The sequence below is a fragment of the Phyllostomus hastatus genome, unplaced genomic scaffold (assembly GCF_019186645.2).
Source record: "Phyllostomus hastatus isolate PE091 unplaced genomic scaffold, TTU_PhHast_1.1 phas_contig_80, whole genome shotgun sequence".
NCBI lineage: Eukaryota > Metazoa > Chordata > Mammalia > Chiroptera > Phyllostomidae > Phyllostomus > Phyllostomus hastatus.
In genome coordinates, this window is record NW_025333960.1 from 24,342,418 (window position 1) to 24,361,381 (window position 18,964).

Here is an 18,964-nt window from a genome sequence, read left to right on the forward strand (position 1 = left end):
TCATTAAATGAGTAATACAGATTTTGCTGCCTTCTTAATGACCTTTATCCGATGTAGTCTGAGTGATTCTGTGTGGAGAGGGTCCTTGCAGTAGATTCCTTATAAAAGAGAAGGGCATGCACAGGGATGCATTGCATATCTTTTGAGTTCAGACAAGTGAATTTACTCCAATTTATTTAAAAGCTGATTCATTTTATCTGTATGACTTTAGTGCCATGTGTGAACATTAGTCCTCTTTAAAAAAATGATGGTAGATAATAAATGTTTTTCAAACTTCTTTTCAACAATGTTAAATGTGTTTGGCTTATTTTCATATTTAATGTTTTTTATCAAGTTTACTGAAGAGTCTTCTCAGAAAGAACACAGAATTTTTGCATAATAGCACATGACTAATTTTATGGGCAATATATATCAGTGTATGTAAAGCAACACTTTTGCTCTAGGAGTCTTAGAACTTTGCTTATGATTCTTTATGTCTTCAAATGGAAAATGCTTTTCTTTCCTCTTCTTCTAAATTGACAGATTGCTACCATTAAAATTTCTAATGCATAATGCAAAATTTCTAATGCAAAATTTTGAATATATTATATTTGAATATATATATATTCAGTAAGAATTTGGAGATGATTTGTCTGTTTCAGATTAAAGTTAGCTTAAACATAAGAGGACTTTGAATGCTTATGCTTAAAGATTTCTTTTTCACCACATACTTCTCTGTTTCATTATATTTGAGGGGCTATAGCATGTAGAACACGTGTTGATGGACTGGCACACTCAGAACTTTCAATTTTAGTGAGTTGAAAAAGGAAGTGATATCTCTGCTTACATTCATGGTCATAAAATTTCCTGGAGTTCTGATATTTTCTCCCATGAGTAGGTAGAAAGTACACCAGATGAAATACTATATGAAAGAATGGCTAAAGTCAACTTTTATCATATATAAGTGGTCATATACACATCAGAGATTAACACAAGACTTGATTTTCCATTCCCATGGATAACTCTTACAGGTCATTGTCTTTCTCCTGGAGACCAGGTAAATTATACCCTGCACATCTACCCTTGGCAATTCCATTACTGAAGGGAAAAATACCTAGCACAGTGGTGCCTGATGCCTCTTTACTTGTTCTTCTATTACTGCTTTGTACCATCCCTTAGTTTCTAGGAATTGAAAATTGTTTGTTATCAGAAATGATCAAAAATAAAGATGTCATCTATAATTGTTAGATTAGGGGAATTTGTTGCCCCTTATAAAGAACAATGGGTGCACACAAAAAACAGACAGATGAAAGCAACACTTTTCTAGAGTTCCAGCTCTATGGTAGATGATCTTTTCACATCTGAGTATCCCAAATGTTTTGGTTATGAGCAAAATTTAGCAAGGAGGAGTTTTGGCATGCAATTGAAAGATACCATAAGCACCTTGATCACCACCAACCTGGCTTATTATAAAAATATAAGAAAATCTGTTATTAGCAATTATATTTATTAAAAGAGACTGTAATTCAAAGGATGTCACCTGGGACACAGGACTCTTCCTTATTTTTATTCTCCTAACTAATCACATCAAAATAATCTTTTTCTGGCTGAGAAGATGTACAGTCCCCTCTTCTGCCAGACTTGGGCAACTCTGCAACAGCTGCCCAACAGAGTTAGTCTCTTGATCTAGAAATCAGAACTGTTAGGTTTTAGTTATACCCCAACTACCAAGTACCATGGGCTCCAAAATGACCATCAGCTAACCAGGTATTGTAAACTGGGCAAGGTTTCATATCACAGTTGCTATTGAAGAGGTATCAGATGTGAGAGGAGAGATCATAGCAGTGGGAAGACACCGGACATTAAAATGGTACTTGAGACCCCTGTGACAGAATATTAAAACCATTCAACAAGAAAGAGATTTTCCTCTTAAACTTCTAATGTTTGCACCCCATATGTTGGAAAACTAGATTACATTCAGCTCCACTGTGAACACCAGGTGTCCTCAAGTGTTATCTTTGTCTGTGGGTGGTGTCCTGAGTTGACTATCCATATGTTTTGCCAACCCATTAAAGTAATACTGAAGGCACAGTTAGGCAACTAAGAAAAACCTGAAAAACACCCACCCCATGCTCAGAAAATGTTAAGACCTCTTTTTTTAGCAAAACAAAACAAAAAAAATTAAATAAATTTTTAAATGTGAACTAGAGCTTTACCAAAATGTCTTAAGGTCTTTCCCTCCCTCTGTCCCTTCCTTCCTGTCTTCCTTCCTTCCCTTCCTGTCTTGTCTCTTAAGGGATCCCAACTACAAGTTGAGATATGCAGGTACTTTGGTGTTCTGATTTCATCAATACCTTGGGCGCTCTCTTGATGAGGCCCCATGCATTTCCCATTTCCCATTTCCTATGTATGTGGGATTGCGTGACCCTTCCCAGATTCTCATCTGAGGTTCTCCTTTTGGACTCTAAAGAAAAATGACTTCTCTCCTGCTGGAGGGGATGCTTAGGTTCTCCCAAAACAGTGTGAAAACATTAAGGTTAAAGTTGCAGGAGGACTTGAGAGTAGGGGGGAAATGCTTCTCTTCAAATGTCTTCCATTTCTTACTGGGCTCATTTGACATAATTCTTGAAAAGGAGGTTTAATAGTTTTCATGGCCTTTTATATCTTTATTCCTTTTAGGGTTCCAACCTTGGCTAGGAGCTTTTTATTAAGGTACTTTTCAAAAGATGTACAAACTATGTCTAAAGGCCTCACACACATTTTTCCAGCTGTTGTGTGTTTCTTCTATTGGCACTTCCTTTCTTTAATCATCTCTGGCACTGCCTGCCTCCTGTTCTGTGCCGCTACCAGAAATAGCCCACTCAACAGCTGGTCTCTAAGAAGCAAGACTGCTGATGATCTTGCAATGTGACATCAATCCTGCAGGTAGGAGACATCGTTTTGGCAGCTTTTAATTGTGCAGGAGTGGGTTACGTTACGCTGCAAACCGGCACTTGGTCCAAAGCCCAAATGACTGAAACTGGCTCTCAGAATGCTTTAAAAACAATTTCTGAGCTCTTCCTGAGTCCCAGAAAGTGCTGATGAACATCACAACTCACCTATAAAAATTGTTACAGACTACAGTGAAGATGAAATCAGGCTAAGAAATTAGATTTTTTCTGATCTCCAGACAAACAATAGAGAGTCTTCAAGATGAATGTTTGTATTTTGGGGACTGGAGTTGAGAATTTTTGTTTTTTCATCTTTTGACTCTTCACTACCCTGCAGTGTGACTCTCTGGATCTGCCAAGTTGAACTGCATTTGAAAGGAAATTTGGGCAACAGGAATCCCAAAAAAGAATATCAAAAGTCTTTTAGATTTATCATCTTTAAAACACACCAGCCACTGTTCATTCTCATATGGCTCAGGCTGTGCTTTCTTTATGGTATTATGTCTGTAACTTATTTTGTAAGATGTTGCACAGCAATCTTGGAACGTGACTAATGAAAACCTTCTACTTCCAAATGGACAAACTTACAAAGAGAAAGCAGTGAAACTCGTCATTTCCCTCTAGAAGTCACATATAGAGGGAAATCTGACCGTAAGTCAAGTGGAGCTGCTCTTTTTGCTTAACTACAACCTCCAGAAAAAAAGTCAGTAAACGCTTCGGCTACCATAAACACCATCACTCCCACTATCACCACCGTTATTTCAGAAATTACCCACAAGGCTGCCTTGCAATGGTCTTCAACCCCATTCCTGGGTAGCATCTGCCGGAAGTTGGACTTTTCTGTTGGGGTTTTGCTTCTAATTAGATGAATTGCTAAGAAGTCTTAGAAATGGCCTTTTAACAAATCTCATTGGAAAATGAGAAACAAAGTTCCTTTCATATTTTATTTCCAGTTCAGAAGTAGGAGAATATATCTCATTATTCTAGTGTGCTGTATTCTGTCATCTAAAAACAGTCTCAAGCAATGGCCAATGCTGAATAGTACAAAGCGTGAATTTTAAATGTTGCTGCTTGCACGGATACCCAGAGGAACCAGCGAAGACCCAGCAGGAGTCTGCTTGGTACCGAATGTTAGACAATAAAATGGCATGCAGTGGTAAAACAACCCAGAGCCTTTGGAGGCCACTGGGATGTGTCCTGGTTGTTTTAAAAATTTATAATTTGCAGTAAGAAAAATTCTAGGGTTTTCTGGCTTAGTTTAATTACCAAATTGATGCTGGAAATACAAATGAGGATACCAGTGTTAGGGAAATGTCTTTCCGAATAACAACTGGCATTGAATTGAAGTGTGCAACTTTTGATTTTAACAATAGATGTTTTTCAGCTTCAGTATGGCAGTACCGCCAGAGGGAGAAAATACATGAAACTCCCATGATGAGAAAAGCCCCCAGCATAACGAGTACAAAATAAAGAGCTCCTGACCCTCCCGACAAAGACTCCCACTGCAGAAGCGCTCTAGTAGGCGTGGGGTGTCAGGATGGAGTGGAAAAGTCACATCAGGAAATATGGGAAGTTATTTGTCTCTTCAGTTATTTATTTATGACTTCTTCTGAGTATATACTTTCTGTGGCTTAACCATAAAAATAAACTTTAGACTGCATAGACAAGGCATACAACTAGTAAAAAAGAAATAAAATAGAAATTTGATGTGAAATGTACACTGTATCTATATGATACCAAAGGATATTATCATTTCCATGAAAGTTTATATAAAATCAGTTTGTAGTCCAAAATGAAACAAAATATTAAAAACATGGCCATTCTTTTTCATGTTTTGGTACAGTCCTGAGGGAAATTTCCCATTCTCTAAGACAGCTTTCTTAGGTCTTTCATTTTGATTTTGATGGAAATTTGCATTGGTGGGAAATAAATATCATTACTGGTTGCAGAAAAATGGTCGCTGGGCCTTAACTTAATGATATGGGGGGCTCTAAAAGTGAGTCAAGATGGTCAGGGAGTGAATGGTTTTAATAAGTATAAGTGCAGTTAAGGGAAAATTTGCAGGCTGAATAAAATCTCTGAATGCTTTAATGATTTTAGAAAGCTCTTTGCAAGGTTGACATAGGCGCAATTATCTGTCCCCTACTGCACTGTGGACTGGAAGTGAATGCGCTTTCTTAATTGGGTGAACAGTTTATATTCAGAATTTTTAAAAAGGACTTGCTTCATTTCTCATATTTTAGTTGCAAAACTACAGTGTTCTCTGCTATCAGTTATTATGTGAGCTACGAAATCAAGTAATAACTATTTCAAGGACATGTGAAGCTGTCCATGTTGCTTGCTCCTTTATTTTGCGTATCACTAGCAGAGTGGATATTTTAAAAGCCAAGGAAATACAATGAAATAAACATTGTAAATATAGAATCCAGATGACCCCTCACCCCACATTCAACCACTCTCCCTCCCACTTTTTTTAGTCTAGAAATCGATTTCACCAGTCAACCCCATTTTTAAGATGAATAACTGTCAACTGTGAAGTTTTAGGTGGGGAAATGTCCCCTTGGTGTGGAAAGGGATGACAAAGGAGGAAAGAAGAGATGTCTCCTAATTAGACACACTCAGAAACATATCTAGCTGTGAATGGAATAAGCTTTTTAGGGAAATTATAGACCTGCTAAGAATAATCTGGGTTGAAATCAAATAATAGATATTTAAGAACAAGATCTTAGATTTCTTCAGTGAAATCCACATTAGATTCAATTATTAAAATAATTTGATTAACCATAAAAAGAGCATTTCTCTTCTAATATTATCTTCTGATGCACATTTGCTTAGCAAACAAGTTTCAGATCACTTTGGGAGGAACTGTGATATTTTGGGGAAATGCCTCCTGCAGGGATTCTTCTGCAGATTATTTTATCTCTAAATGACAAATCATCAGTGGAACTGACAGAGAGTTTACATGAAATTTAAAGTGAGCCAAACAAAGGCATTTGGGGGAAAACATCTAATTTAGAAATTCATAGATGTAAATATTAAAGTTATTCTAATAAGACTATGATATGAAAAAAATTAAAATTAAGAAGTTATAGTTGACTTTTTAATTCTCATATTTCTTTTGATATGCTGCTAGTTTTCTGAAAGAATAATCACAATTATCATAAAATACAAATGTACCTAACCCGCAATTGACTGTGTCCTTCTTTATTTTCATTTTGGATTGGTATATAATATTCTATTTGTTGATATACTATAATTAATTTACCCAATCCACTATTCTTGGACATAGACTTTCTTCCAATTATTGATAATTATAAGCAGTATTGTGAAAAATACAGCAAAGTACATTGCCCTAGAGTTAATAATTTTTGAGGGAGAAAATAGAAGAGTTAGAATTAACAATAGTTAATTCTATTTTATGAGCATGTATTATTGCACAACTTAATCTCTTTACTTACTGCACTTGCCAAATAAAAATTGTTTTGCTTTTACCAGGCTTCTGATGAAGATCCGATATGCAGCTATACGTTACTATCCTTTAAAAATGTAATTATTGAAATAAAAAATATATATTTGTCCCTAGGATACATCTCTAAGATGTCCCTATAAGATGAGGCTTATTGTGTGAAACTAGAACTCTGTGTGCCCCTAAGGAATTGTAGGGTTCTCTGCTCACTCAAAATTAGAACCACTGGAGAACAGTAATTCACTACAGAATTCAATGGAGTCCAATTGATTATAGAATTCAATAGAATTGAATGGAGAATTCAATTCAGTGGAATTCAAAACCAGGTTGCTTCCCTTCATTGGTTATGGTTTTAGCCTAAAGACACCAATGATTTTGATAATTTATAAGGTAACATTTTATGTACACATATCACCTTACTATTTACAATGTATTTTTACATACATTATCTCAATCATGCTGATGCAGAAAAGGAACTAAAGCTCAGAAAAAAATTTGTATACTGGTTTATAAAACTAAAGAGTGGTAGATATAAAGTTTGAATCCAAGATTTTATTTTATTTTATTTTTTTTATTTTGGGCTACCACACAGAACAGATAGAATCCAAAGTGATATGTGGTATAATGAGTACATCTTGAAACACTTCCAGTCATTCTTAGGAGGCAGAGTACGTTGGTGCTGCAGCACAGTCGACCCCCAATGCAAACACACCCACAGGTGTGTACACACAAAATCCTCTCCTCTGTAAGTGATTTAATAAATCAGAATTTCCAATTTTTTGTATCTTTAGAATACACATGCAGAAAGACATACAAATAAGCACAAACTCTCACTGTTTACTTTAGGAACCCAATACGTAGAAAATTTCAATTACTCTATTAGATTGGAGGTATAAGATCATTGCTTTTTAATTTCTTTTATTCAATTCTGATAATGTTGAACATATTTTCATAAATCTTTGGTGAGTTACTTTTTTTGGTAAATCACTTCTTTATATACTATATTAGTTATCAACCATTGTATAATGAGATATTTCCCAAATGAACAGCTAAAAAACAAGCATTATCTCAGAATATGTATGAATCAAAATTCTAGGAACAGGTTACATGGGTGCTTTATTTCAAGATTCCTCACAAGGTTGCAGCTAAGTTTCATTACAGTTTAATCTGAAGACAGAACTGAAATCCACACCCAGGCTCACACTCACTGGTGTGAGGCCTCTGTCCCTGGCTATGTGCGCATGTCCACATAGTTACTTCATCACAGGATAGTTGTCTTCCTCAAGGGTGAGTTAGACAGTGAAAGTGCCCAAGACAGAAGCCACTATCTTTTTCTAATCTATCTTGGAAGTGATATCTATCACTTTTGCTATATTTTGTTCATTAGAGCAGAGTCATTAAGTTCAATCCATACTCAAGGGGAAAGGATGATACAAAAGCACAAATAACAAAGGACAGAATCATTGGGAGCCATCTTAGAGGCTGCTAACCACACATCCTTGAATAATTTTTTTCTATCTTTTTATTGGTATGGAAGAAGTATTTAAGTATGACACTCTTTATAATGTGTATGTGCCCTTATAAAACTGTTGCATAGTTTTGAAAGGTATCTTTTAGATTTTCCTTCTTCCTTTTCCTTTCCATTTCTCCTACCCTTCCCCCTTCTCTCCTTTCCCTCATTTCCTTCCTTCCTTTTTTCTTTCTGCTCTCTTTCTCCTTCCTTCCTTCCTTCCTTCCTTCCTTCCTTCCTTCCTTCCTTCCTTCCTTCCTTCCATTCTTTCAAGCCATTGTGGAATCAACAATTTCTAACACTCCTTCATGAACTTAAATTTTAATTTACGCATCAATCTTGTAGTATAGGTTGATTTTTATAAGAAAAAAATTAAAATGGTCTTGTTAAAATTGTTTCTGATAACAAAAGATTTTGCTAAATCTTGTGGCTTATTGCTGAAACCTAACATATATTATAGATCCAGTGGTAATTACAAATATATAATATTAAGATTTTCACAACTCTATTTGTTTAATGTATATAATTGTTAAATTTTGATCCACTATTATTTCTAGTGATTAACATAGCCTGGGAATTAATTAGCAAGAAATTTGGAACCTTTTACTACATGAAAGGAAGAACTCTCAGATAAACAGGAAGAACAATGATTAGCATAACAATGTTCAGTTAACTCTTAAAATAGCTTTTATCATATGTAGTGATTGAAAACCGGAATGGACTTACTTTTAAGAAAGACTATTTCTCCTGCATATAGGTATTTAAGTGATGATAAGAGCTATATATTAGTGATGATATAGAAACAGAATGTTGAACAACATGATTATCACAATCTCTTACACACTAACACAGATCTAACTTCTAACGTTTGAAGTCTTCTTCACTTCATAACCAGGAAAGCCTTTTTCCAGAGAGCAAGACTATACTACTTTAAACATAACAACCCAAATTCTCATTTTCTTCCTCTCTAAAATAATCTGACAATAACCAAAGGGGAGGTGGGGGGGAAATAATGGGGGTAAAGAGGGGAAGGGTTTTCAGGAACAATTGTAAAGGACACATAGACAAAAGTAAAGTGGGGTGGAATCAGGGGAGGGAGGTGGGGATGGCTGGGGTGAAGGGGAGTGGCAAGGGGTAAATTCAGACATCTGTACTTGAACAACAATAAAATAATTAAAAATAAACATGTAAATGTCATTTCTGATCTTAAAATAAAATAAAATGGAGGAAATGGCATTTACATAAAATGTTAAGAAGACTGAATGAGTTAAATTTTCTCAAATTCTGTAAATTTCCAGGACTAGAATGAACCTGTATGGGTTCTTTCAGGTTTCTGATTGGACCAGATAAAGCACATGCCCAGAGAAAGCCAGCAGCATGCAGTCAAAAGGAAGAATCTCACACCTGTCTTTTCCCCAGAAGGCACTCCATGCCCTTATTGTGCTTAGAAACACTAGACAACACTTCATGTCGGTGCTTGGGGGCCATTTTAAATGATGAAATCACTAAAAATGAAACAAAACAAAACCCCAAAACACAAAAATGCAAAAACCACGACACTAAATGAACAGCAAAAAAGTGCATTTGTTCACAGTGTGAGAGCCAAAAGAAGGTGGCAGAGTGTCATTGTGCAACCTTGTTTGGGAACGTGCACATCAGGTAATCCAAGTTTTCCACCACATTTTACGTGTCCCCAAATGGTAGCCAATGAGCTGTGATCATTGATTTTGAGGTTATGAATAAGTTTTGTGAGTAGACAAATTAAAAAATTTGAAAATCATGAATAATGTAGGTAGATTATGCCTTTTAAGTGTTCTACAGGAAAGGTATATGTGAAAGAAAGCATGTTTTCAACATTGATGAGACTGTTTTTTTTTTCACAAGGATGTTGGCAAATGAGCTTATATAATGCCAATGGCATTTTGATTGACAAAAATATGACCAGAGGCTCATGAGAACCTAACCTTATATTTCCTTTTAGAACAATATACCCATATTCACTAATTTAGTGTTCACAGTGACTTTATAGAAGTAACTACCAGGAGTAATGAAGATAACTACATTGTCATCAAGACAACATCAGTGACAATATTGGATTTTTTAGTAAAGCTCTCTTTGTACTAAGCATAGGGTGAAGTATTTCATAAACATTATTTAGCAACAGATAACTGAGGAATCCTTATAATTAATATTTTATGGAGGTTAAAATTATAATTCAAAAATTTAATGATCTAAAGTAAACAGAGTGCTGGCCTGACTCTGAAGCCAGTGATCTTTCTGCCACTCTACAGGGCCCAACTTTAATAGTAAAGTTGATTAAGTATGTAATATTGTCAGGCTTGCTTGTAAAGTCAATGAAACCATCAGGAACCAACTGTCATAATTCCTCAGCAGGAATGCAGCAATTAGGGAAGAAATTTCTCATGTGTCAACAATTTCTCATGTGGCAGTTGCTACCAAAGGAATTGATCCACTACACTCCTTCCTCTTCCTCCCTCCCTTCCTCTTTTCCTTTCCTTTCTTTCTTCCTTCTTTTCTTATTTTCTCTCTCCCTCTCTTTCTTCCCCCCTTCTTCCTTCCTTCCTTCCTTCCTTCTTTCTTTTTCTTTCTTTCTTTCTTTCTTTCTTTCTTTCTTTCTTTCTTTCTTTCTTTCTTTCTTTCTTTTCTTTCTTTCCTTCATTATTTCTTCCTTTCTTCTTTCTTTCTTTCCTTTCTTGATTTTATTTATTTATTCTTAGAAAGGGGAGGAGAAATAGAAGCAAACATCAAAGTATGAGAGAAACGTCAGTCTGTTGGTGGCCTTTCTCACATACCCTGACTTGGGACCAGCCACAACCCAGGCCTGTGCCCTGGCCAGGAATTGAGCCTGTGACCTTTCATGCTTGGACAACACCCAGCCTACTGAGCCACACTGGTCAGGGCATCCTTTTCTTTTTTTTTTATATTCATTCTCTTCCCCATTTCATCATTGTTTTGTGAGAAATACCATGCCTATTGTTATGATATATTTTAGAACATTTCATTTATTTAGGCACACCATGAGATGTTTTGATTTAAATTCTTCTAATTTATTGTAAATGATTATATTCATGAAAAGTGCAATCACATTTTAACCATAATACTGATTTGGGAGTTTCATAATTATGGGAATGGAAGTTTTCAGAACTACAATTAGATTTGCTTTCATTTCTAACCCCTTTGTTATTTCTACTACAGTTAATAGTATGAAATTTATATTAATTAAAATGTTTTACATATTTTTTAAGATTTTGTTTATTTATTTTTAGAGAAGGGAAGGGAAGGAGAAAGAGAGGGAGAGAAACATCAGTGTGTGGTTGCCTCTCACACGTGCCCAACTGGGAACCTGGCCTACAACCCAGGCATGTGCCCTCACTGAGAATTGAACTCATGACCCTTTGGTTCCCAGACCTGTGCTCAACCCACTGAGCTACACCGGGCAAGGCAATAGCATGAAATTTAAAAATATGACATTTTTTAGGTAAAATAAAACATTTTTTCAACTTTTGAGAAATTAAATAGGACAGAAATATAGTTTTAGAGAAATGTTGCATAGAGGTAAGTATGTGCATCACACTTTTTGAAAGTAAATGACCTTTCCTTGGATCTTATGTAGGTGGAAGCAAGGGTAGGCAAGAGACAACTTAAGAAACTAGCTCATGGAAATGAAGGGGAGATATGGCCCTTCTTCCCTTCATAGAATGGTCCATTTTATAATATGCAATCCAGGTCCTGTATCAGTAAGTTCTCTGTCATTGATTTTTTCCTTAGGAAATTCACCAGAATATTTTGTAATTTTTACTAGTGATAAAGAAATTATAATAATCATTCTACAGCCTAACATTTTGAAAATATTTATAAAAAGACCAAGACTAATATTCATTATTCTATAACATATTATAAATGAATACTTAGGGTAATATGTTATATATTCAAATGCACATTTTGACCATGCAATGGAAAAGTCAGTGAATATATATGGGAAGCAGTGTGAGTGAAAGAAGATAAAAGAGAGAGTGTGTGACCAAAGATCAACTGCCTTCCCCATGTCCTTGCTCAAGCTTGCCCTGCTTGCCAAGAACTATAGAACATGAATCTGTTTTTGTAGTATCCTTGAACAACTTACAGATGGGTTTCCAATCACCGTGGTATAGATATTCATTGTAGATGTAAGATGTTATAACTTTGCATAAAGTGTTACATACATATTCATAAAATATTATGGTTGTGAGTGACTAAAATAACTAGAATATACTTCAGTTTCATCTGGAATAGTGCACTCTGTTTTTCATTCACCTAAGGATATGCTACAATTCTTGATACTTAAAGGAACTTTCCATTTGTATGTAATTAAACAGTAAGAAGTAACAGGAGCTCTTTCATAGAGAAAATTATTTTTTGAAATTTCCCACTACAATTGTTGCAACATTTAGAGCTATACGTGTATATCACCATAGATCTTTTATGTAATGGGAAGATAGTAAAATAAAATTTAAGAGGGATTATATTTTTAAATCTAAATGTAAAAATATAAAAATTATAATAATTATTGAAAGGTTCAAAGATGATTGTGAAGAAATGAAAATGCTACTACCTAGATAAAAGCAAAATTAATATTTATTAAAAATGTATCTTTCTCTTTCTCCCCTCTGTGCCCATACCATGTGGCACACCCCATTAATATGGATATTTTGGAAAGTAGGCTATCTAGTCTTCTTTGTGTTGGCATTCTATTATGTTAAACATATAGCTGGTGTGGAAGATGAATTGGAATAGAGCTTCCACTTGTTTAGTAAATGAAGTATACTTTATAATTTTGATTAAGAGAAAAGGAATAAAAAAACAATGCAACTGAAGTATTCAAAAGAATAAAATAATTTGGAAATTAATCTTTTATTGTCTAGTTTTTATGCCAATAATACAATCAGCCAGACTTCTATTCAGCTTCCTTACTTGTGATCTGATGCAGCACATAGATCTGCATAAATTGCCACAGGCACAGAATAGCTGCTACTCAATGAATAAAAGAAATTTTGTTTGAAGGACTGCCCTAATAGCTCTATTTGAGTTTATATTTCTTTGAAGTTTTCTTAGACTTTCAATATTTTTATATACATACTCAATTTGTCTATAGCATTAGAGTAATGAAAAGGCTTTAAAAACAACAGAAACAAAAAATAAAATTTTTGCCTCTGAAGACTGCAATGTCATCTTAAAGCATTTTTGATAGTGTCCAAACACTTTGGCAATAAGATCAAGGTTGATGAAATCAGATTTCCTTGAAGCATTTTAAAAACATATTATGGCTGTAAAAGTCCTAGATGGTATTTGCTATGGATACTGAATTATATTTATAATTGTTCAGCATTACCACAATTTAAAAGTAGGCAGCATATCTATTTCAGAATTGATATCCTTATAGCAATTTTCTTAAATGTCAAGAAACAAAACAGAGAATTATGCACTATGTAAAATTGATATTTATTTCCTTCTACAAGATGAAGTTAACATTTATGGAGCTACAAGATGTTATTATTCTAAACACGGAGCAGAAGGCACATTCATGAAGAGTGCTGGAAATGCTAGATAAGCTTTTAGTGACTGGCAGTGCCAAAGCGAGCTGTACTTAAGTTATCTTGTATGCTTCCTTATTATTTTGCCTTGTTGTTGCTAAAGGGGAAATCTATTAACCAAGAGGAAAATTCAGACCAAAGAATCAATTACTTCTCTTTCTATATTCATCATGATAAGTCTACCCTTTTCTGTTTAGCATGAGGACACAGGTTGCAGTATAAATCACTTGAGCATTTAAAGATGCTTTGCCTTAAATAAAATAGGGTACTGGTGGCTGGCAGTCACACACATGGGGAAAAAAGGCCACATGCTAAAATCACTTTTCTGTTACCAAATACATTATTCACTCTGCCACTGCTGTGCCAGCCCCGAGTCACTCCGGAGATTGGCTCACCAGCTGGGCTTCATTACACCAATTAGAAAGGTGACCTTTTACAGTAACCAGTGGCTTTATTTTTTTTCAATGTGAGAATTATACGCTGCATATGTAAAACATTTCAAATGAACAAAGTGGTCAAATAAATAACATTTTGGAAGGTAAATCGACAAAGTTTTACAACATGCTTCCATTTCATCATATGTAAGTTGGATTGATTGCCTGGAAATAGACACAAAATAATAGTTATATCACATTCCAATGTCATGACTGTTACATTTTTCTTATAAAATGACAATTGTTTTGACTTTATGACAAATATAAATGATGCAATAAATCACTTGGCAAAAACATTGTGCATACAAGTTCTTTTCATTCAAAAGTATGTGAATGTCTCTAGCATTATGTTTTAAAAACTGTTTATTATTAATAATTAATATGATCATTCATAACTTTATGTTCTGGAAATGTAGCTATTTGATCACCTTTTTTATTCTTTAAAGAACTATTGCTTTTCAAATCTATGGGCCTGAAAATAATAGGTAAAATATAATAAAACATTTGTACCGTATAGCACAGCATAGTTAATTAGAAATAAGGTTTGGGGTTAGTACTACTCCTTAAAAGATGTGCAACTTTGATTAAATTACTTAATCTCCTTACCTCCAGTTTCATTATCTTATAATAGAGTTACTAATACCAATATTTTAGCACCATTACTGAAGTTATTATGATGTAACTTCTGTGAAATACTTAACCCTGACTGGTGCGCAGTGAACGCACAGCAAATACTTGTTTGGGTAGATGCATGGATAAGTCTCCTGGTCAGACTGCATCATTAAATCCCTTTTTATTACAAGGAAAAGGGAAAAGGACATTTTTCCCCTCCTAGGTCACCTTTATTAAGTTGACTATAACTCTCTACTGACTGAAATATTTTCAATCATCATCATTTTAAAGTTGATTTTAAAAAGCAAATATTTTCAACTTTATTAAATGCATTTACAATTTTAAGCTTTAGTTATCTACCCACAATCTCCAAACTGCCCAGAAAAATCCAAAATTTAAGGCAGATGACAATGTGTGAAACAGTGTGCCACTAAAGCTCTACGGTCTTCATATTTTACAAAATGCTCCCACAGAAGAACGGATACTCAAGAGGCCTTTACTAAATATATATATATGCAAATGTCTTCATCTACAAATAAGTTCTAGAAGAGGGAAAATGGAAGGACTTCTATGAAGGCTGAGTTTAGGGTTCAAATGTGTTTTTATTTTAATTAAAGATATAAATCTTAGTATCTGATTTTGAACAATTCAGGCTCTTCTGAGACTCATTTCCCTCATTAATCAAGCACCTAGAACAATAAATGAAATAATAATTTCAATGTGCTTGATGAACCAGAAAGTGTTGGGCCCTCTCCAGTGTCAAGGGCCATCATCTGTTTCTGCCAGGAGGACACGTGACCATGTTTATTGAGATTTCCAGATCTGAAGCTTGCGAACTTTTAATGGGCTGGCTGCTAAGGTCATCTTACTCTTCCCACTCTGCTCTGCTTCTACATAGTGGTCCCAGAAACTGTTACCATATAACTTTGATGTAATGCTATTTGTGAGACCTTGAAGAGGAAGGCATCCTGAGTTAACCTGTCCACATCAATGTATTCTGACCCTATTTCTTATAAATAATTGTCATTGCCTGTTCATCATCAGATGGTGACACAAATATTCCATATTTTTCTCTTTGTATTTTACTATATTTTACCAGTTGGTTAAACTAGATCCTAAGCTGAAGACTATAGCATCCTCAAAGGAAAATTAATATGAGCTCATTCACTACATCTCTAGAAGGACTTCTCTGGAACTGCCTTAGTGCTAATAAGCCCTCTGCTCTTTCTATATTCTCACGCATTTTTATTTTTGTGATTACCAAACAATAATATAGCTTGTTACATATCTATTAGCTTGATTAGACTACAAGGTCTTTAATGGCAAGGACTGTAACTTTAAAAAATAATTTATGTCTGTAACAACACAATGATAAAATAAATGCTTATTGAATTAAAAGGAAAAGATAAAAATAACAGATTTATAAAATAAATTATATAATTTTTAACAATAGAGATATGCTTATTAAAGAAAAGTTATGTCCCTGGCTACTGTGATTCAGTGGATTGAGTGACAGCCTGCAAACCAAAGGGTCCCCAGTTCAATTCCCAGTCAACTGGGACATGCTTGGCTGTTCCAATTCCCAGCACATACTCGGGTTGCAGGCCAGGTCCCCAGTAGGGGACACAAGAAAGGAAACCACTCATTGATGTTTCTCTCCTCTCTTTCTCCTTCTCTCCCATTCTCTCTAAAATAACTAAATAAAATATTTTTAAAAGTTAGAAAATACATTAAAAAAAGAAGAAGAAATAGACCTACTGATAATACCACTGTCAAAAACACAATCATTGATAATAATGAGACATCATTTTAGAACCACTATTTTGATAAAAATTAGAAATTACTGACAGTACTAACTACTGTCAAGGACAAAATACACAGGTGGTAGGTGCGCAAGTTTGGCAACTTTTGGCAATATCTAGAAAATGTATATACTCTTATGACCCTACAATTCTTTACTAGGTATATCTCCTACAGTTCCTTTTTCTTATGGAAAACTATAGTCCTGTACTGTGTTGCTTGTTTATAAACTCTGGAATAAAGAGCTATAGATTATGATTGTAGATATTCAGGTAAAGTTTATAACCAACGGCTTAAGCAGAAAGGAGAATAAATGCCAATTATACCACTTTCTATGATAGTTATGGAATGTGGGATGATGTTCATATCACCTATTTTTGGAAAATGTATGTGTTTTTAACCACATGAAAAGACAATTCCTTAAAAGTTGTAATTGAATATATTGTGCTTTCTCATCAGAATACCTTCTCAACTCAAATGGAATACAAAATCTGGGCATTTTGCATGGCATGGTCAGTATGGTGGTTCATCTTTACACATTGATAAGATAAAAATACATCAGAAAGTGGATATATGTAGATTCGGGGGTGGGGCTGGCCTGCATCCTGTGCTAGTTTTTCAATTGCACAGGAGAGATACAGACAGGATACAGGCACTGAGGTAGGGAGGTGGGGTTGTTCTAGTGAAAAAAAGAAAAAATCATAAGACATATTTTTCAAATTTGAACTTACATTCAATAATATTTTTGGACACTGACAATGAAAAACAAAATGTTACAAGATGGACACTAAAAATAATCATGAAGCTTTCCCCCCTGGCCTGCCCTCTGCCAACCCCTCTAACCCCTTCTCCTCCCCCTTTCCCCCACCCCCACCTGAAGCAAGGTCAGGCTTCCCTGAGGGAGCTCCGGCCTCCTGCGAAGGCAGCTCTGCTGTCCTCTCCAGCTGCCATCATGACCATCTGTGGGAATCTCATCAACTATGATGAGATGTTTAATATCTATAAGATCTAGGAGATCACAGACGGGTTGTGCCTGGAGGCAGAGGGGAAGAAAATCCATAGAACAGAGGCAGGCATTGATGACTCGCTTGTTGGTGGCAATGCCTCCGCTGAAGGCCTCAAAAGAAAGATACCCAAAGTACAGTCATCACTGGTGGTGACATTGTCATGAACCATCATTTGCAGGAAACCAGCTTCACAAAAGAAGCCTAGAAGAAGTACATAAATGATTACATGAAATCAATCAAAGGGAAACTTGAAGGACAAAGACGAGAAAGAGAAAAGTCTTTTATGAATGGGGGCTACAGAACAAATCAAGCACATCTTTGCTAATTTCAAAAACTACTACGTCTTTATTGGTGAAAACATAAACCCACATGACACAGTTACTCGGCTGAACTGCTGTGAGGATGGTGCAACCCCATGCATGATTTCCTTTAAAGATGGTTTAGAAATGGAAAACTGTTAATAATCTGGTAATTTGGGTCTATCACCTGTCATCCTAAGTGGCTGCTGCTTTTCATCTACACACACAGTGCTAAGACAAATGGGACTGATGTTCTCTTGAGCTCTTCATTTATTTTGACCTTGACTTATTTGGAGTGGAGGCATTGTTTTTAAGAAAAAATCATGTCATATTGGTTGTCCAAAAATAAAATGCATTTGAACTTAAAAAAAAAATATGAAGCAGTAGAAATGAAGTCAGTCAAACTCTGGGCTTCTGCCAAGTCAGACAGGCAAGCAATTGGCAGAGACTCGAGGGGAACTTAGACAGAGTGGCAGCGGCCACCTGCTTCTTTTAAGAGATTAACTATTGTTAGGTCCTTGGCACTCAGCAATGGATCCTTGTTCCCACAGGCAGGAGGGAAGCGTGCTGTGGTGTTAGTCTTGGGAATTCATGCCAACTCAGAATCATCCCTGCTTTCCATTGAGGCAGGATGGAGCACTCAGCCAAACTGTTGAGGTGTCTGCTGTCAGGAAGGCTTTTTAGAGGTTGAACTTTCCTTCAGCCAGTATATATTTTGTCCATCAATTTCAGTAAGGGGAAAAAAAAATTCCTGGCTTAATAGGCAAAGCATTAGACCTGGTACTAGTTCCTTTAATACTTCTATATCTTATTATTTTTCACAGAATATTGCTCAAGGTGTAGAGGATACCCCTCTCAAACTAATCCTGAAGATAATAAAGGAGGAAGAGAAGACTTTTGGGTAAAAAAAATTCTCATCTTTAGGAAAATAACTTTGCAAATGTAGTGAAATTCACAGTGTTGGGCAGAGAGTAATTAAATGATGTCAATGTCCCTTAGCACCTCCTGAGGATCTGTTTCATGGTGGAGTACAAGAATTATCAGAATCCTCATTTCTGCAACGGTCTCTCCCTTTTAGCTCAGATGTGAACACAGAAGTGACTTTACATGCCAAAAGTTGCTTAAAAGGCCTCTCTGATGGTCACAGCCGCTCTGCAAGCTGGTCTTTCACTTGGAAGAATGGAGATAAGGAGTGCTTAGATTAGAGAGAGTGTGTTGGAGAACCACAGTTCTTTTTGGAAAGGGTAAATAGCATTCAGTGGTGTTTATTAGTGTGAAAACAAAAGCTTCCATAGCAGCCTCAACTAATGAGGGCTTGTCCTTAATAATTGTTGCT

At 35.4% G+C, this 18,964-nt stretch overlaps 1 pseudogene; it reads left to right on the top strand.

Moving 5' to 3' along the window:
• Positions 1–17,274: 17,274 nt before the first annotated feature.
• On the top strand, positions 17,275–17,790 carry LOC123826415 (annotated as a pseudogene).
• The last annotated feature ends 1,174 nt before the right edge of the window (positions 17,791–18,964 follow it).